The sequence below is a fragment of the Marmota marmota genome, unplaced genomic scaffold (assembly GCF_001458135.2).
Source record: "Marmota marmota marmota unplaced genomic scaffold, marMar, whole genome shotgun sequence".
NCBI classification, from domain to species: Eukaryota; Metazoa; Chordata; class Mammalia; order Rodentia; family Sciuridae; genus Marmota; species Marmota marmota.
Genome location: NW_026000240.1, coordinates 20183174 through 20204464, shown reverse-complemented (window position 1 = coordinate 20204464; position 21291 = coordinate 20183174). Strand labels below are relative to the sequence as shown.

The following is a 21291-nucleotide window of genomic DNA, read 5'->3' as shown; positions in this document are numbered from 1 at the left end:
TATCCCCCCAAAAAACCCTCTACAAGATTGTTTGATAAATATTCAGTAAATTTTGCATAGACTATTATAATGTTGTCTAAAAATGGAGCAGATTTAGATAAAGTATTTCAATTATGACTTAGCTAATCCCCTTGGTTTGAAAATGCTATGACTTTCTTTAAAACACTCCAAATTCTTTATTTCCTTGTATCTTTATGAGGCAACATAAAAAATTGTCATTTAACAAAAGTATTAATTGGATACTTCTTTTTGTTAACTATATTTTTTTTTGTATTTCCATTAAAACTATCTGAATTAATCAGTAAGAAACTGTCATTTGGCTTAATGAAATTAGACATTGTTAGTCAGTGAAAGACTGTAAAAACTTAATGGAAACCTAAATGAATAAATGGATTAATACGATAGATGAGACAGATAGACACTTATGTACACTTGATAAAAAGTGTCTTTCTGCAATTTTAAAAAGTTTAACATTAGAAGAAAGTTGTGACACATATAGCTCTTAATAGGAGACTTTAAAATGTATGAAATTCTCAAGTTTGTCCCTGTATTATGTAGGAGAGGGAAGGAATGTGGTGTTGGAGCTGGATATGTTTCTGGTTATTCTGTTGTCTGGACATTTAAACAGCAAACCACTTATTTAGTGATAAAGAGCAAGTCCTGACAGTGAATATGAATTCTCGCTAAAATGAACTGCGGAATGATTACAATAAAATTAGGCTCCCCAAAGAGATAATCGCATAATGCTCAGATGCAGAAAACCTTTACCACTATTTATAGCAGAAGCAGCTGGCAATCCCCAGATGTTCTACAACTTCCCCCGAGAAGGAAAAACCAGCCATAACTCAGTGGACCATTATTAGAAAACATATTTTGAGTGCCTTTTACCCTTGAATGACTATTGATTGGAGTAAGGCAGAAGTCTCTTCTACACAAATTAACCCAATTCGAAGAGTCCATTGTGCATAAAATATGTGTAAAATTCTGTGTGATGTACTTGGGGCAATGTAGAAATGAATAAGATGTTTCCTTGAAGTGAATTTTTTGTTGAATTTGTAAGGTTCCAAGCAGGCTGTGTATAGGTAATAAAGAAAGAAAAAAGAGAAACTGTTTCTCATCATTTAGCAGTTTAAATAAAATCATGAGCACTTTAAATAAAATCATGATATGTCTCATTATAAGCAAGTGCTAATTTAGTTTAGATTCCTGATGTAAAATATAAATATTGAACATTTTAGAAATATTTAACATTTTATTTAACTATAAGTGAAAATTATCTTGTAAATGGTTTTGTCCTTTAAATAAACTACTGTGGTGAGCCGTTCTAATTAGACTGTGGCCGCCATTAGAAGATGGCGCCGGCTTCCACTGTGGCCTGTGACAAACAACTCCTAATATGGAGAATTGGCACACAATCCCTTCCCATCCTATGAGAAAGGTCCACGTGGCAGCTTAAGATTGGTATGCGGGAGGCTTTATTAGGCTGTGCTTGGGCGTGGCGGGCGCGGGTCGCTAGAAGATGATACTTGAATCAAGGCCTGAATAAACTGCTGAAAGAAGAATCCTGTGTCGTGTTTTCCCTTGCCGGCGAGGGGTCGGGACAAACTACCGTCACACGTTACCCCAAATATTGTTATATTGATAAATAGCATTGATAACATAATTTTAAAGTTGTCTAATTTATTTATATTGTGAGTGATTCCAAAATGAGTCCATAGTAGAGATGAATAAATATATTATTAATTATTTTACTAAATATTCTAATACAAGAACATTGTTTGAGTTTTGGTCTTCACCTGTCAATCATGCATAATACCAACAATGTTCATGTTACATAATAAACATTAATAGGCCTGAGAAGAGGAGATGGATAATTTTCCATATTCTTCTAGCAGTTTCCAGGTAGAAATTTCTTATACAAATATTTGTGTTTATATTTGTTATAAAAAGAGACAATTTTTCATGATAATACATTTTGAGAGAGCCCCTGTCTCATCCATTGTCTATAACAAAATTTTATAAATTATGAAAATTATTCAAGAACTGATTTTGATCTGTATATTTATGAATGTGTCTGTTTATGCTTATATCAGATTTTAAGTCTATAGTCATATCTCCACTTGCCTAACATGGTGTCAAAAGAAGGATAACTAAGACATGTGTGAAGTGGCACTGAAAAATGCCCAAAGGGAAATTACCCCAGTACTGTGCAAATTTATTTTCAAGGCAGGACACCCAGCATGTTGACATTGAAAGTCATCTGCATGGGTAAATGAGAAGAAGAGGAATTCTACCTGGTGTGGAGAGTTTGGTAGCTGGGTACAAGAAGACGGGTAACAAAATTGACCCAGCCACTCCAAGATGAAGCAGATCCATGATTTGGAAGTCTGAGGCACACAAATAATCCTGTTCATCAGCTTGTCTGCCCTCAGTCACACATTCAGACTGTTTTCACCATCTGTGGAGATTTTCCTGCTTTGTCAACAATAAGCAAGTCAAGGGTAACTCAAGGCATCAAGTTCCTTTGTAAAAAGTCACAACACCTCATAAAGGATGTCAGATCCTTTCTCTTTTAGTTGCTCTAGCTAATTGTTCCCTAGTTTGGGTAAAAACAATCTGCAAACCAGAAAGTAAAGGAAAACCTAAATTTTGTATTCAAAAGTCAATTCCAAGACACTGGTTAGAAAAGCAAGTAGCTCCTTCTCCCACGACACAGCTGCTCAGAAAGCTCTTCCAAGACCCACGTTGTTCCCTTCTATGTGCTTCTAGTCATCAGGGGCTGAGAAGAATCATGGCCAGGGAGCTTTGGGATTTCCCATTTTAACTTGGAACTGAGGTCTGGAGGTGGAAGATCTGAATGTTTATGCTAAAAAAAATGATTCACAGTCCTTGTTTATGTTTTCCAATTGACAACAGCTTGCTTATATAAAAACCTCTCTCTCTCTCTCTCTCTCTCTCTCTCTCTATACACACACACACACACACACACACACACATCTTTTACTTATGGGTATCTCTTTATAAGCAATTTCCCTCAGACACTTGCTGAGTTTTTTTCTGATTTCTGATTTATATTTATAATATATAGATAATTGATACATACTTTTTAAACATTTGTAGCTAGATCTTCTTGCTTCCACAAACTTGAAGGCAGCACTTATTAGAACTAATGTCACTGTGAGCTCAATCTATAGAAACATTTCTTTTTTCTTTTAAGAAATCTTGTATCTGACATGACTACCAATGAATTGGGAAAAGAATTCACTACTTGAATTGCTTTTTCAATATATGTTGCCTTAAATTGGTCTTAGTGAACTAAATCCATTGCTTCAAAGACTTGCAATAATGTGGGACACTGTTTCTTTTGTAAATGATCAACCATCCTGGGTTGGTGTATTTTCAAAGGTAAGATAATTCTTGTGTCCGGTATTAAAGGTATGACCCCATAAAACCAAAAGAGAACAAAGGAAAGGCCTCACAAGATCTCAAGTGTACTATGTACACAGACAAATCTAGGAGTTGTGTTAATTTGGTTTGCACTTAAAGCCTCATATATTCAGCCATTAGTTATAGACTCATACTACAAATTCTCAAAAGTGCATCAGAAAGTATGTAGTAAAAGCTATTCATGGGAAAAAAAAACTCTTTTAGGTGAAACATAGTTACTTTTTGACTTTCAAGTAGTAACAGTTTTTCTCAGACACTGGGTCAGATGGTCAGTACAGAGCATTGTTCTGGTGGAGTGGAAAAGAGCAGCCTTACCAGGCTAAATTACTGAGGAGACATCTGTGAAATGACGTAGTCCTGGTGCCTGGCAGTGCTGGGTATGATCATGTTTTGTTTATGAAGCAACCTCTCTGGGAAAAAAAAAAAAAGATTTTCTGTTTATACTTGCTTTAAAAGAGCTGGAATTCACACTTCTCTCTAAGTGTATGTGATTTATATATTAACTTAAGTAATTTTCCTCTTTTCTCTTTATTGCAAAAGCGATGCCAGTAGACAGGGTCTGTGGACTTGCCCCTTCCTGCAGCTTTTGTTTACTGACTTCAAATACATGTGTGGCCATGTAGGTTTTTTAAAGGCCAGTTCTCAGGAAGTCTAGGAGTTTAGATTCTAAATACATTTTCAGTACCTGAAACATCTGTTCCTCTCTTTCATTCCTGAATATCAAACTAGACCCAGGGCCTTGTTTCTATGGATGCAGCAGTTGTTGTCAGAGTTATTTCAACTACAAACAGAGTTTTCAATTCCCATGCTTTTGTGCAAGCTTCATAGTTTTAAGCCTTATCTTGGGCTTTTCTTCCTCTTTCCTTTGATCTTACGCCAGGAAAATCTTAAAAGGCAAGGCGAATTTGTGGTGTTTGCTCATTTTTAACTTTGCAGTTCTAAGACAGAAATATCAGAAGCATCAAAAACCTTTACCCTGGTGCAAGCAACCATCACCAAATACAAAAATACGCAAGACACGGGCTTATATTCAACTGTATGTATAACTACACGGCTGTCTATGTGTGCATCCCTGTGTATTTCTGATGTCGCATCCATATTTCTACTGCTGAAAATTTAAAACTGGAAGATAATGCGGAGGTGGAGTGAGAAATATACAAGTTAGAAACGTCTCTTGAAAGGCAAGAGCTGGGAATTTTCAGCTTGTGCTGATTTTTGAAAGAGGCAAATGCTAATGATACCATTTTGGTCAAAGTGTAAAGTTTCTATCAAAGCAGAAAAATGTATTTTATTTAAAGAATTTCCTTTATATAAGGAAAAATCCTTGTGCAACTTCTTTTTGTCTATGTTTTAAAATCATTGTGGAGGGTGTCAGGAATAAAGGGAGAGACATATTGGACTGGATATGGGAGATGTAATTGGAAATAAGGTATATTGGAGGTAGCATTGTTTTGCATTTTATTTATTTTTTCATTTTTGTACACAGCGTTTGGATTTTTTTCCCCTTTTCTGCCTTTCTGAGAAGGTTAAGGAGTCAGGCAATGGATTGATTTATAAGAAAATTTTGTAAGTTGAGATATAAATGGATTTAGTGTATTCAATTTTTTTGAGTAACAGGTTAAGCTCTGAGCTCTGAATTGGGCAAAGGCACAAATTCTGATGCTATCAGGCATGGTCTCTGAGTCACACTCAGTCTGTGACTAGCCCAGCCTGGGAGCAGGTGCTATGCACATCTGTGGCAATCTGTAGCACTTTGAGTGTCTGCTCATTGACTTTGTCTACTCAGATCCTCACCAGGCCATTAATCCCTTTCTGGCCTTTACTTATTTAAGAATCGTATTTAGAGAAAAGAAAAAATAAATAAATAAACAAAAAATAAAAATGGAAAAGATTGAAAAATTATAAAATATGATTAAAGAAGAACAAAAGTAAGTGGGTGTCTTATTTTAAGAAGAGTAATTTAAATAAGAACTTGGTCCAGTTATTTCAATAAAGGTCAGTGAGCAGATCAGGGCAACAGGGATTGTTTTTAAAATGTACCTTGGGAGCTATGAGAGAGAATGGTCTAATAGCAAGGACAAACACAGCCAAAACCAAAGCTTTGGAATAACTGCCCTGAGTCAGAGAAAAGGCAATATCCATTTATTTGGAAAGGTTGGTTGCTGACTATTGAGGACCTTTTGCTCTTTGTCTCTATATTGTAGCTTTGGGCTAATCTGTGGCCATATTTTGTTCCTTAATTTTCTGTTTTAGATTTTAGAAGATCTGCTAGCTATTTGCACTATGATCCACATCATGATCTTATAAATCAAAGAGGTTAAATTAACCATGTGTCAGTGGTGGAAAGGCAAAGTGTTTAATTTTTTTCTGTTCTTTTTATATATGCTAAATGTTAGATGTGATGATGAGACCTGTTTTTGTTATGAATTTTATTTCAGAATTTGTAAGGCTCTCAGAAAAAGCCATGTCATAGGCTGAAACTTCTGACATTTAGGTGAACCCAGGGGCAGGCCTAGGTGATGGCAGCTAGTTTACATAATCAGATGTGGTCATGTAAATTCTCAAGTCTGACTTCATAATATTACCCATGAGGAAGATGAGCACTCAAGATGTCACAGTAAATGGCCTGTTGTCATAGAGATATTCAGGGACAAGAGGTGACAACTATCCTCACTCCTGAAATTCCTCTTGTTCCTTTCTTCTGTTCCTTATTTTCTCTCAAAGGACAAGAAATGATGTTCAGAGTGTGTGATTTTTTTTATGCTGAATAATATAAGAACATACTTCCAGTGATTAAAGAGACCAGGGCTATCTCTCTGATAATTGAGTTTTATGGGGGTAGAAATTAGGTAAACTTTTATATTTGGAAAAGAAAAAAGTGTTTTTCTTTAAAACAATGGTTTCCCTATGAGTTGCTCTTTCAGGAATATAGAGGAGTGACAGACATGGGCATGATGATAAAACCTGAAGCACATGCTCAGGATGTCATTGCATTGGATTTGCCTTAAAACATCTCCTAAGTTTTGTTCATCCTCTTCACGGGATGAACACAAGACACACATTAATTCTACTGTTTGAGAGTATGTAATTCTACCATGGAAGATAAGAAAACATGAGCTGGATGAAGTTTATGAGATGTTTTAAGTAACTAATAAGTAGTCATGTGGTAAGCAGTAAGGAAAGCAGATAGTAGACAGAACAGAGAGACCAAGAAGTGATTAATATTCATGAGTTATATGAATTATACATGAAATACCTGAGCACTAAATATTCATGATACATAAAATACACAAGAAACATTAACTATTCAGGGTACCTTGAATACACATAGCACTCAATATGCATGAGGTCTTAATTTGGCCACCCATTGCTGATGCCTTTATGATCCCATATGCCTTCTACCCAGGAAACACAAATAACCTCCTTGGCTATTCATCAGACAGATTGGTGACATTTACCTGTGGCTGGGCATATTCATTCCCATGTCTTGGTAATGTGTACTATTGGTCCAGGGGACCTTAAATCCATGAACACTTTCTTCAAATCTCAACACTCTTTTAACCATACACTGAGGTGAGGCTGATCTGTTAGAGAGAGGGACAGGATATATGAACATGCATACCCAGAATTGAAGTGCTTTACTTGGGTTCTATCTTAACTTTGTTAATTTATTTCATCTCTTTCCCCTTGCTTTCTACTGTGTGTTTTAAATTCCTTTAATAATCCATGTGATTTGAAGATTTTAATTTGATTTCTTCTGTTATTTTTTCTCTGAAGTAGTGTATTAGCTTTCTATTGCTGCTGTAACAAATTACCACAAACTTAGTGGTTTAAAACAACACAGATTAGTTATTTTATATTTCTAAAGCCCAGAAGCCCAGAAGAGGTCTCATTGTGCTAAAGTAAAGTGTTATTAAGGCCATGTCTTTGTGAAGGATTTCTAAGAAATTGTTTTTCTTTTTTTTTTTTTTTCCAGTTTCTTGAGTTCTGCCTCATTCCTTGGCTAGTGGCTCCTTCCATCTCCCAAACCACCAATGGCAGGTAGAGTCTTTTTCACAAGGCTTTCTCTCTGGTTCTGACCTTTCTTTCTTCCTCTTCCTTCTCTAAGGACACTTGTGATTGCATTGATTCCACCTAAGTAATCAAGTATAATCTCTTAAAGTTGGACGATTAGCAACTTATCCCATTAATAAGTCTCATTCTCCTTTGTATGAAGCACAACATGCAGACACAGTTTTAGGTGAGGGACACTTTTAAGAGGTAATTATTCTGTCTGTAATTCCCTGGTGTTGTACTGGATGCTTCCATTTCATCAACATAATGTTCCATATGGTTACTGCTCACATTCTTCCATTGGCAAATCTTTCTTCCTTCTTTTAATACTGAATTACTACTGGGACAGACATAGCTGGACTAAGGAAACTTCTTCTGCACTTAGACTTAACCAAAAGGCTGAGAAGCAGTAGGAATCCACTTCTGAAAGCCATCACCTTATGCTCCTCATGGAACCAGAACCTAAAAATAGCTTTCTTCCTGATTCTACAGGAGAGCAAAGAGCTACCTAGAAAACCTTGAATCCCTCTGTCAATGGAGTTACTTACTCTAGTTTTAAGTTAATATCTATGCTGTTTTGTCTAGGACTGAGGGTTTTTCCAGAATCCAGACCTTCTGTGCTGAATTTAAGATAGCCCAAAGCACACGGGAGTATCAAACCTCTCTTTAACCCTCCTGCCCATTTACTCAGTAGCTCCTAGTAGCTCCTGTAATTATAGGGAATTTTATGGCACTGGTCAGATTTTGGGCAAAGAATCATAAAATCCATGGCTCTGTGGTGTAAATATCTATGGGTCTGCCAGTATATTACCTACTTTCTGTCCCTAAATAGTTCAATAGTAGAAAAAAAAGTATTTGGACAGAATATCACAAATTTTTCTTGCAATATTAATATGCTATGATATTTGGGGTGAAATTATTACTAAGCAGTGAAGTGGGTTAAATAAAAATTCAGTGCTAGAGCTATTGTTCTCCTGTTACCAGATTCCTGACTGACTACGCAGAGCAGCTGTTTAAGGGGCTCCCATTGGTTTTTGACTATTTATATAGAAAGCACTTTGGCTCTTTATAGAGTCTTCCCAGATCCAAGCAAATATTTGAAGTTTGGGGCATTTAAAGCTTTTAAATAGAGTGAGCAAGCATATAATTAGGCTTGAGTTTCTCTTGTGGCCCAAGGCAAGGCTTATTCCAAGAAGTTCCAGAGTTCTGTAAGTCATTATAACATGTTTGTATGTGCATTTGCGGCAATATGGACGTTTCCTAAATACTTTTATTTTTGCTGCACCACAAGTGGAAAAGTGAAATGCTGATTTAATAAAATACCCTGTAAAGCAGATATCTTAAGATCTAACAAAAAGTTGATAAAACTGACATTTTTAGTAGTGAATGCATAAATATGGGAGTTTTATAAATTAATTGATCATTAATATTTGTGGAGTATAAAGTTAGGATATATAGGATTTTCATTGGAATTGAAAAGAGGAAATTCCTAAATACTATTAAAGGGAGTCCTATTATGTTATTTAGGAATGTATAGCCTAAAGGAAGGGAGTTAGAGAAATGAAATAAAAACTTTATGGTTACTTGTGAACGGTAGGAAGAATAGCCCCTTGTTTTGTTTCCTATTTAATTCCTGCCTGCTGCACACACTGCGGCCACTCACCACAGCTCGTGTATCATAACTACCCTTGATGAGACACAAGGGTCTGCACTAGCATATCCCATGACCACATGACTTGCATGACTTGAACACCTATGGTGGGGAACCACAAAGACAGCTCTGCAACCAACACCCAGCCCACCCCCACCTTCAGTTCACCTGCAGAGCCTGCACTTTAGGAGTCCCTGACCCTTTCCAATGAGCTGTGTCAGGAGTCTGGGCTGGGCTCCAAAAGATTGTGTACAAGTTGTATTTTCCCAGATATCTCCATGTAACACCAGTAAGAGTATAAAGTAAAGATGGGCACGTCCTAGAAGCACTCAGTATTTTAGTTTTTTTTTTTTAATTTTTTTTTTTTTACTTGTAGATGGACACAATACCTTTATTTATATATTTTTATGTTGGGCTGAGGATTGAAACCCAGGGCCTCATGTGTGCGAGGCAAGCACTCTACCACTGATCTACAACCCCAGACCAAGCATTTTGGTCTTATTGGCTGATCTTTCTGGCCTACACTAGGGATAGCTGGAAAATGTAATTGTCTACCATTTGTTCCCCTGTTGCTTATTCATTTCATATACACTTGAGTAACTAGGAGCTTCCTTCACAGTGGCTAGGTAACTGTCTCCCCTTTCCTCCCCTCCCCTCCCTCTCTTCCTTCCATATTTTCCTTTTCTCTTCCCTTCTCTCTTTCTCTCTCTCACCCTTTCCCTTTCCTTTTTTGAATATCTTCTGCTTGGGTAGTGACAACAGGTGGGGAAGTTGCATAACAACAAAAAAAAGAAATATATACACACATGCAGATGTTGTCGGGTAAGACTGGGACTCTTCCAATACACTAATCAAAGACATGCAGAGAAGTTCAGGATCTTGATCTGTAGATGAAACACGAGGATCATCCTAAGGTTTTGCAGATCTATCTTGGACATGGGAGATCAGAGTGAGTTTCACTGATGGGTGATCAATTTAAGTCCTCCTGAGGATGAAAACCTCATGCCTTTTGTGTGTTTATCACCCAGTTGGGCAGTCCATCTTTCATTTATAGTTATCACTCATGTGCTCTGCATTTGCGTTATCTGTGCTGACCATTGCTTAACACCTATTTCAGGTTTTAAGGCGGGAGGTTATGTATGGAGCATGCTTTCAAGCCTTTATATATTAATGACTTTTTATATGTTTTCCCTGTAATTATGATCAAATATTATTTAGGTTACAAAAATATATATGTTACTATTAAACACAAAATTAAAGATTAAAAATGAGCATGTACTTTTACTCTTTTTATTATACTTAAATAAAAAAAAAATTGTAGTTGGCGTCTCCTTCATTTACCACATATTTTTTGAGAGCCTGAAGATCACAGTATGGTGGAGAATACATTAATGGAAAACAAAGACATATATAACCAAACACTGTGGTATACATATTCTAAGGGAAATGAAACCTGTAATTATAGAAAATTGTGTTGACATGGGGTAGGTGCCAGTGGAGGCACAGCAGGAATAGGCTTTAAGAAGGTAACATATGGCCTGAAAGGAAGAGCAAACTTCACAAACAGAAAGGAAAAGAACATTTTCATTTTAAATCCAAACATCTGTAAGCATAAATATTTATGTCTGTGTGGTCTAATACCCGCCATGACTCAATAAGATGCAGAAGAATATTTGCATCTAATGTTCTCTTGTATCCTTCACTAACCCAAACATCATTTAGAATTTGCCAAGGTAGGCTTCAGATGGAGTCTTGGTGTCAGATAAGACTTAGAAAGTTTCCTTTTAAAACAGATGACACTGTCAAATGTGGAATTTGCCTATTACCTGTCTCTGGGATAGGTAAATCATATGAGAAGTTTTCACTAGTCATGTTGCCAGGGAGACAAGCCTCCGTTGTCTTTTAAGAAATGTGTTGGCAACAGGGAAATGTCTCAACCCATGACTCCATGACTATAGTGCTTAGGTATGGTAGCAGAGGGACAGGGAGGGAGTAGGGGGGAAGGGAGAATGTGGGAGGGAGAAACAGCCACCTCTTTTCATACAGAATAGAAGATCTATTTTATTTAGAGTTTCAAAAAGGAAAGGCATAATGGAAATCTGGTACCAAAATATGCCTGATTATGTGGCTGGCCATCCCCAGGCAGAATTCAAAATAGAAATGAGGAGGTTTATTCAGAAGACTTCCTTAATTATTTTTTCAATTTACTGTAGATTCCCATTGTGAGCAAAGAGCAATGATGTTGTATTTTATTCATATCTGCTTGACTCACCAAGCTAAAATGTTCATGTCTAAATAAAAATCTTCATACACTGGACTTCATACCATTAAAATCAGGAATGCTAAAGAAGATCATTGTTTCCTTTATTCAAATTACTCTAGATTTTATTTCATTTAGTTTTATCAAAGGGAAATATTTTACTTGAAGTGGGAAATAAAATTACTTGAATGTTTGAGCATAGGTTTCTGAAACTATATGCCTCACTAGAGTGGCCAGCCTTGACCACACTGGCCCCATGCTCAGTGGTCTTATGGACTCATGTTGTTTCCTTGGCAACTGGGAGTAATTGAGTGCTCTATTTTCCATAGAAGTTTGAAAGGAATCCCAATCTGATATCTACAGATTAAATTCTATTACAAGGCTCTGTAAAATTTGAGATCGACTGAGAACTTGTGTAGACTTGAGTCTAGCACTTTTATCAGTGTAAGGGGAGAGACAAAGAATTACATGACGTTTTCTGGGAAAAAAATAATAAATATAAAGATCAGAAACTCATTTATAGGAGTATGTGTCTAAAGTCCAAAGGCCTCAAAATATGGCATTTTCTCAATAAGCAAATGCTAAGTTGCCATTTTTTTCTTACAAAATCCATAATTTTGCATGCTGACATTGGCTAAGAATGATAAATGATAACCATTTTGGGTTCCACCAGATGAAGAAAATGGAGGGTTTAGATGACTGTTGTGGCTGCTCTGTGCTGGAAGCATCTGGCTTTAGGGGTGAACTTTACAATTCTAAACCACACAGAAGGAAAATCCAGAGGTTACTGTAACTGGGTTATCTACACTCATTTTGAGATCTACTATGTCAACCCCTTGTTATGAGGCTACTCAGATCTATCACCAAAATACTGCTGATGTGAAAAATACAGCAAGCATTGGTATCACTGTAAATGAGACAGTTGAGGTCTAGCATTGTTACTTATGTATTTAATGTATTTATGTGTCGAAATACTTTCTCTTTAATAAAGATTTCACGAGAGTATTCCAAGTGCCGTGAAATACTTATTCCAAATAAATACCTTGTTGGATTGATTACCTACATATATATGCATGTACCTCCTACAAATTATTTGTAACAAGATAAAGATTTAAATTTATAAAACCATTTTTTCCTAATCCCAATACCTGTTGATTAGATAGTCCCTATCTATCAAATGATAGGATCTGGCTTTTCTTGTCTGGACTACACCTGCCCCTTTCCTGGACTAGATCAGCTTGCTGTAGAGCATTTGATCAGAAGAGAAGCTATTTCCCCCTGCTATGGAGTGGGGTGCACATTTATACTCTGACACCCATTTCCTCCTGGTTGATCTTCTCTACAACTTGCCTCTCAGGTACAACATCTGCTTAAAACTACTGAATTAGCATCATTAACTTCTAACATTAGGATTTAATATATAATATAATGAATGGCAATTTGGGGATAATCACAGGTTATCACAATATTGAGTGGGGAGAAGTAGACCTGGAATTACATATTGAGATGACTTTTCTAGAGTATAAGAATGGAAGACAAATTTTGACCATGACCAACATATGCAGTCAATTGTGGAAATTTCCACATGTGGCATCATACTGGTACTCAAAAATTTTCCGACTTTGGTGAATATCAGGTTTCAGAGTTTTTGGATTAAGGATGTTCAACCCATAGTTTGAGGGAAAGAATGGAAAGTGGATGAACTGGATGATCTGGAAATCCAGGGTTTAGGATAGGCTTCAGGGCTCTTATAACTCTCCTCATTCCCAGACAACCTTGGTATGCTGATGTTCTCTCCTGTTGTGGATAACTGTCAGACGAAACACAGTCGGATACAAACACCCAGACATAGGTATTCTCAAGGAAAGGCTATCTATCTTAAAGATTGAATCAAGATTCATCATCACCTTCATGTTGAAGAATCGATGGCTCTTCCTATCGTTCTGTCTCATTCTGCACTTCCAGACCCTGCCTCTGGTGCATAATTTCTCATATGTTGCAGACAAATTAATGTCTTAACAAACAAAACAGCAACCTTCCTTCCTTTACTCTAAATTTAACATGGGTTCTCTCCAGTTATGTTCCAAATGCCAGTTGAGGGGAAATTGTTTGTTCCAGATGATGTGAGCGAATGCTGCCCCATCTCATCAGACATAGACAGCAAGTCTATTTGGGGGGCTCCACGGTCTAAGTTTTTAATGACCTGGGAAAGTTTTTGTTGGCTGCTTTTGACTTTGTTTGTTTTCTGAAACTATCTCATAAATTTATGAAAAAGTATTGGCCTATTTTACTATTCTAATTTGGTGTTTGAAACTGGAGGGTCTGGCTGATTTGGACTCACAGGTATTTTCCATACAAAGTCAATTGGAGGGGTTCACAGTGAATCAGACCACCAAGAAACACCCGAATGGGGGCTTCTCCAGAATCATAAATAAATCTGCCAATGCCCAAAGAACCTCTGGCTTCCCTTTGATATACTTTTCTATAAAACCCCAAACCACCAGACCTGCCTATGGGGTGCCTATAATTAGGATTTATTTAAATTTATGCCCACACTTCAATGGCTCCATACCCAGACACTCCTCAGGAAAAGTATATTACCCTTAAATGTACACCTGATTTTATCAAGAAATTCCCCTGAAAAATGTGTCCCTTATATGGTTGGATCAGATGAAATTATCATATAAAAATTTCTGCTAAGTCTACCTCTTCTGATCTGGCCTCTCCTTCCAAATAAGCTAAGTCACCAGAAAAGCTGTCAGAAGGAAACTTATTGTGTTCCTTGCTGAAAATGGCACACTTTATATCTTTATGTCTTGGGCTGCTATCTCTTGCTAACATCAAGTTCTCCAGAAATATGGGAGCTACTGGGATCAATGCAATGGAGAAATAATGTCCTATTTTGCCACAGAGACTGCAGTTCCTCACAGAGACCCTCATGGAAGCAATTTTTGGTGTTTCCAACATTCTCTCAGAATTTCATGATCATATTTTTCATAAACATACTTCTATTATCTTCTGAACTTAATCTCTTTAATCTAGTGATTCATAGAAATAAACACTATGTCATCTGCTTCATCACTGTTTCTCAATTCTCTGCTGTTTTGTTTTCAACAACCACTTTCCCTGTCCTGAATGAGAAATAGGAAAGTGACCTCATACTTAACAAGACAATGGTGTTGGGCTCTGTGTGTGTGTGTGTACATGTGCACACATATGTGAACATGCTACACCAGATTAGCTACACCAGCAGTATCTAAGCAACTTGGCTCAACCAGTTGAATTAGTTATGCACAATTTACACTTGATCTTAGCCAAAAGGCCGAGAAGCAATAGTTATGCACAATTTAACCATTACCTGGACATCTGTGAAGAACAGCACCATGTCTAACACTGGTCATAAACCATGCAAGCTTTGTGGTTCAAATCTGTCTCCTGATTTCCTTTTCTTGGCCTTTTTGTTAAATTTTTATCCTGCTCATTTCTCTCTTTATCCTTTTCCCTCAGCTCCCAGGATGCAGACATGAATGAAATCTTTTCTCCTTCCCCTACACTGCCCTTAATTACATTTATATGGGTTTCTCACTATACTCCCTTCTGTCCTCCTCTCCAAAGTTTTCTAGATGACTCCAAAGGAATTATTCTACTTAATTTTAAATATTTGCTCTTTCTCTTCAGTTTTTCTGAGGTTTCTGAACTGGTCGGTATCTTGGTCCCAAGGTTATGATTTAGCATGGGCTGTCTTTCTGTCTTTGTAAAGTTTCTATACTGTATATCTGTTCTGGGTTTTTATTCTTTCAAGTTCTGGCAAGGGTACACATTGCTAATCTTGGCTAGGTTCAGTACAAGGGCATAGTCAGAATATAGACCCTATATTACATTTTACCCTAGAACAAAATATGCTATTGCTATATTAGAAAAGGTCATTATAACTTCTGTATATTTTATGAGATTTCTTTGTCAGAAAAGGTAAAAATAATTATTTTTATTTAGAAAAGATGAAAGATTCAATGAAACTAAAATGCACTTAAGAAACTGTAGAATTCCCTGAGCACCAGGAAACCCTATTTACATTTTCTTTCCTTACACATTTTGAAAACTATAGAAATGCATGCTTTTTGCTTAAACCTAGTAGTCAATATCATATGAAAGGATTTACTTGATCCTACTCATGTCACTGACTTATTATATTAATCCTTTAAGTGCATATAGACTAAGTCTAAAATCAAGGGATTAAAGGATCAGCCATAATAGTTTTACATATAAATATAATATAAACCCATAAATAAAATGTATAAAATTCAGGCATTAATAATATAAACCAAATAGATTTTATTTCCAAGAGGATAGAACAAATAAAAAGCAACACAATTCACATGATCATAAATAACATTATCCCAAATAGTTTTCTGGGAATTGAAAAGATACATAACCAGAGGAGTAGAAGGTTATACAAGCAGTATTTGTGCAAACAGAAAGGAAAAAGATAATTCATATCCAGGGCAGACAGCCACACTGCTGGAGTAACACTGAGGTCAGAGACATGCTCCAGCTCCTGAGAATGGCAAGGACAGGTGTGGGGGTTGTGAAGGCTGATCATCCAAGCAACAGAGACTTGGGAAGTGGGAGTTACCAGGTGAATCCTGGGATCAGAAAGGTATCTGCATATGATTTGATACAGATTTAAATGCATTTATATATCTACTCTCATAAACAACAACAACAAAATGAAATGTACAAATCTTAAAAATATTGTATGCAAGGAAGTAATCAGACAAGTCTTTAATATTAAAGGATGTTTATTTCAAAGATCCTTATAATTACAAAAATTACAGTTAAATTTTCCAACAATACATAGTGGATTAATGTATAGCAATTAAAATGGCATAGATTCTGTCTTTATTAAACATGGAAATATTTTCACAATATTTATATATGATTAAGGTATACCATAAAGTATCATTGGAAGCACAATCCATCTAATACTGTAAAATATATATCACACCACCCACGAATACACACTTGCAGTTGGGCCTGGAAGAATAATTTTAGTAATATTTCTCTGGGATAGCAAGATTAAAGGTAATTACTTTTTTCTTAGGCTCTCAGGTGTGTGTTTTGTAAGCTATTATTTTAAATGACAATGTATTGATTTTATCATCAGAAAACAATTGAACGAAGAGAAAAGGGAGAATATGTCAATGTAAAGCCACTAGTTAAAATGGAATTTAGGTATGGAAATATGTTATTATCAGAGCATTTGAAATGTTCAAAGATTATGGGGAATAAATATTGTTTTTCCCTACCTTGGGAGAACCAGTGCTATTAAAAAGTGGTTCAGAAGCATGTAGACCTGCATTTTTCCCAAAACAAGTGCCCTTCATAAATAATAAAAAAATGGAAATAATTACAAGATTCATAGAATTTGTACTGATAAGGACCTTGGGGGTTTAATCCATGTCCCTCATTTTACTCATAATGATCCTGAGTCCCAAAGAGAGCATTTGATTTCCACAATAAAAATAATAATATTATAAGTAATAGAAGCAAAGACAAAGTCTTTATTCATTGTTTAAATTTCCAATCAGAGCTCTTTTCAGGGCAACAATTAGAAAACCAAACCCGTTTCACATGTTGGAAAATTTGTATTTTAAAATCACGAGTGGGGAAACTATGTCTTACCAAGCAATACCAAATTTATATAAATTTTAAATTAGAAAAAACTTGAACTAGTAATCTTATCTAACAAAAACAAAAGCATGAGTAATATTCATGGAGTTCATAATGTGCTTGGAAATTAATAACATCAGTAAGTGTTTGTGTTTGTGTGAATATCTATACATATAGATTTATCCATATGTTTGAATCAAGAAAGACACAGGCTTTTGAGTTAATATATGGGATGGATACATCTGAGCCCAAGGTAAAACTATTTATATAATTCAGTCCATACTCAATAGTCTGATTTTTAAAAGACGAGAGCCACATCATGCCTCTTGAGAATGGAATGACTGATGATGGATGGCAAAGACAGTCCTTCCTTTAGAGTTACCTTAGCTCTGTGATGTCAAATCCACGTTTTTGGATGAATATTTCTGGGTTCATTTGTCTTCCCCTAAATGCCTCTTATAGTTCTCTCTAATTCTTCATGTACAGAGAGGATTTGGGATGAAAGAGGACCATTTCTGGACTGTATTATATTCCAAATGGTATAAAATATGGGATCAATAGTATATAGTTAAAAAAGTCCTCTGATGTGATAGAACTGTGTCCAGCTTCTTTTTAGCCCTGCAGATGGAGATTGAGACACATACAAATCTCCCCGCCGCCCTCAAACCACCTCACCCTTGGTTCCCACGCTGCCTTGCACACACTGTCTTTCTTATAATAAATTTGTTTCAAATGTCCATTTCCTAAACGTCTTGCCAAAAATCATATTTAATCTGTTTCTTTTTCATCATCTTCCCAAATCGTGTCTACATGATCATTGAATGAAATTTTAGCTTCTGAAATATGGAATACTTTCTCTAACAGCCTTTCTAAAAAATAGTCAAAAGAAGCAGTATATCAAAATAAAGAAAAAGATGGGCTGGGGATGTGGCTCAAGTGGTAACGTGCTTGCCTGGCATGCGTGCGACCTGGGTTCGATCCTCAGCACCACATACAAACAAAGATGTTGTGTCTGCCGAAAACTAACTAACTAAATAAATAAATATTTTAAAAAATCTCTCTCTCTCTCTCTCTCTCTCTCTCTCTCTCTCTCTTAAAAAAATAAAGAAAGAAAAAGAAATAGGATCAAATGTCTTGCTCTATGAACTTTGGGAAAACAGAAATGGGGTGTGTTGTGACTTGTCTATGTTTTGACTATCATCTCATTGGTCAAATTCAACTCATTATGTTTTAGGGAGTCATCCTTATATAAAACTCCCCAAGAATTCCAGAGTAGTTTCATAGTGATGCAAAGCCAGCCTCTGCCAGAAGTAGTGTATACAGCTGCTGAAAAACTTTCTTCTGTCACAGTGCAAGTTTAAATAACCAGAGTCCCTGGCAGAAGCTACTTGTTCCTCAACCATGCCCCAGAGAGGATGCTGACCCTCTCAGGTACTGGGTGTCCATTCAGAGAGTCCAAACAGGAACTGAGTCCAGCAAAATCACTTTAGATCTTTAGGTGTCATTTAAATCCAACACAACCCTAAGTCTGTTGCTTAAAGTACCCAGAAAACATAAAATCTTATTTCACATGCTCTGTGGAATAGATAACAAGATTGAATTTTATTTTTACCCAAAATAAAAAAAAATGTGAGAAAGACAATGCCTATCTTTTCTGGCAGTTTTGATCTTTGTGACCTCTAATCATATCTATTTGATTTGTTTAAGACATCACTAGTCAGGATGTTTCTTCCTTCAGTCAATTTATATGGCATTTAAACTAAAAGCCCACATGAATTTATAACCTGTAGTACCTCCTTTAAAGAGAAATATGTAAGAATGAAGGGCTTGGGTCTGCATAAAGAAAGTCAAAGTATACTGAAGGTTCCCTGACAATTGTGTTGTGTTTGTTATTACACTTAATCCCCAAATGGGTTAAATCAAGACCATATTTTATAGGTTATTTTAAGGGTATAGCTAGATAATTTTTAAGGCTATGTTTGAAGACAAGATATAAGTTTATTAAAATGTATCTTTCTTATATAGAAGCCTGATTATGCAAATATATGCATATATTCTCCACAGTTGTGTCATGTTGGATAAGATATTTAAGTTACTTATTTCACTTAACTCTTCCCTATCAGAAAGGATGACCTAGAATCTACCTCACAGAGGTAGGTAGATTACATGGATGGACCATGAATTGTAAGATTATTGATTATTACCAATATTATTATATGCCCATATTATGTAAGCTAAATATTTAAAAAATTAGTATGTAAAAAGTAAAATGTATGTACTTTCAACTTAACACTGCAGCTAAATACACATATAAAAGTAGGTAGTAATAATATACTGCACATTTTAAAAAAATGAGAAGAAAGAATTTTGAAAATTTTTACTGTAAGGAAGTCATATATGTTTGAGGATTTAGATGTATAGATGTATTTAACTTAATTTACGTATTATGTGTTACATATTAAACAATATTTATATGTTGTGAAATGTAAATTATAAGGTTGTCCATTAATATTTATGCTTTTATGATTTCATCCATCAGCTTTAAATTATTTATAAATTTTTTAAAAAATAAAAGTTAAAAAAAGTACTGCATTAAAATATGTGAAGAAAGAGTTCATTAAGAATCTCATTGATATAGCAACTCCTCTACTGGAGCAGTGAAATACAGGGCCATTATACTAAATTTTAAACCATTCAGGTGAAATGTCCATTTTATAAAACCATAATGTGTTCTTACAGTTTTGAGAAACTAACAAAATTTAAGGATGATCAAAAAGATGAACTTCTTGTGAACTCTTTAACTGGTCATTTTCACTAGGAATATCCACAGTTCCCACACCATTTCTCTGAGTTTAGAGGGAGGGAGGATAATTCTGAACCATACATTCCTCTTAAATGGCAGTGTTGTGATGATAGGAGGGACATACTTAACAAAGAAAAGGAGAAAAACATATTTCTAGATCACTATGTGTCATTGACCTATATTATGAAATCCATTTTGAAATTCTCTTTCCTAAGAATTAGCATAAACTATTCTGATGTCATAAGGGATCTTATTCTTTCTCTCTTTGTGCATATGTGTTTGTAAGAGAAGAAAAATCTGTTTTTATATAAATATTTTTAAAAATGTCTACATATTCTTGAATTAGTCTGATTAAAAACATTAATTTCTTTGTTCTGTCTAATTTGCTCTTGCTAGAGTTTCAAGGATGATGTTGAATAGAAGTGGTGAAATAGGGAATCCTTGTCTTGTTCCAGTTTTTAGAGGGAATGTTTTCAATTTTTCTCCATTTAGAATGATGCTGGCCTTAGGTTTAGTGCATATAGCTTTTACAATGTTCAGGTATGTTCTTAATATCTCTAGATTTTCTAGTGTTTTGGACATGAAGCTGTGCTGTATTTTGTCAAATGCATTTTCTGCATTTAAATGAGATGATGATATGATTCTTGGTTTATATGTATATTAATATGATGAATTATTTATTGATTTTCATATGTTGAACCAATCCTGCATCCCTGGGATGAACCCCACTTGATCATAGTGCATCAGTTATTTAATATGTTTTTGTATGCAATTTGCCAGAATTTTATTGAGAATTTTTGCATTATGTTCATCAGGGATATTGATCAGAAGTTTTCTTTCTTTGATGTGTCTTTGTCAGGTTTTGGTATTAGGGTGATAATAGAATTAATATTGTCAAAATGGCCATACTACTCAAAGTGTTATACAGATTTAATGCAACTCCTATTAAAATCCCAATGACATTCTTCATAGAAATAGAAAAAAATAATCATTAAATTTATTTTGAAAAATAAGAGACCCAGAATAGCCAAAGCAAGCTTAATAAGAGAAGTGACAGAGGAGGCATCACAATACCAACCTTAAATTATACTACAGAGCAATAGTAACAAAACCAGAATTATGCTGGCACCAAAACAGACATGTAGACCAATGGCACAGAATAGAAGACACAGATACAAACCCACAAAAATATAGTTATCTCATACTAGACAAAGGGTCCCAAAACATTCACTGGAGAAAAGATAGCCTATTCAACCAATGGTTCTGACAAAACTGGAAATCCATAGGAAGAAAAATGAAATGAAACCTCTATATCTCACCCTGCACAAAAATCAACTCAAAGTGGATCAAGAACTTAGGCACTAGAACAGAGACCCTGTGCCTAATAGAAGAAAAAGTAGGCCCAAA

General features: G+C 35.5%; 1 long non-coding RNA gene across 1 annotated transcript; it reads right to left on the bottom strand.

Moving 5' to 3' along the window:
- Window positions 1-1645: 1645 nt before the first annotated feature.
- Window positions 1646-10040, bottom strand: LOC125613585. The gene is made up of 4 exons (XR_007344144.1): window positions 9958-10040; window positions 6906-7031; window positions 3763-3857; window positions 1646-2866 (listed from the first exon to the last, which is right to left on the bottom strand). It is a non-coding gene; the product is annotated as an uncharacterized LOC125613585 (long non-coding RNA).
- Between the last annotated feature and the right edge of the window lie 11251 nt (window positions 10041-21291).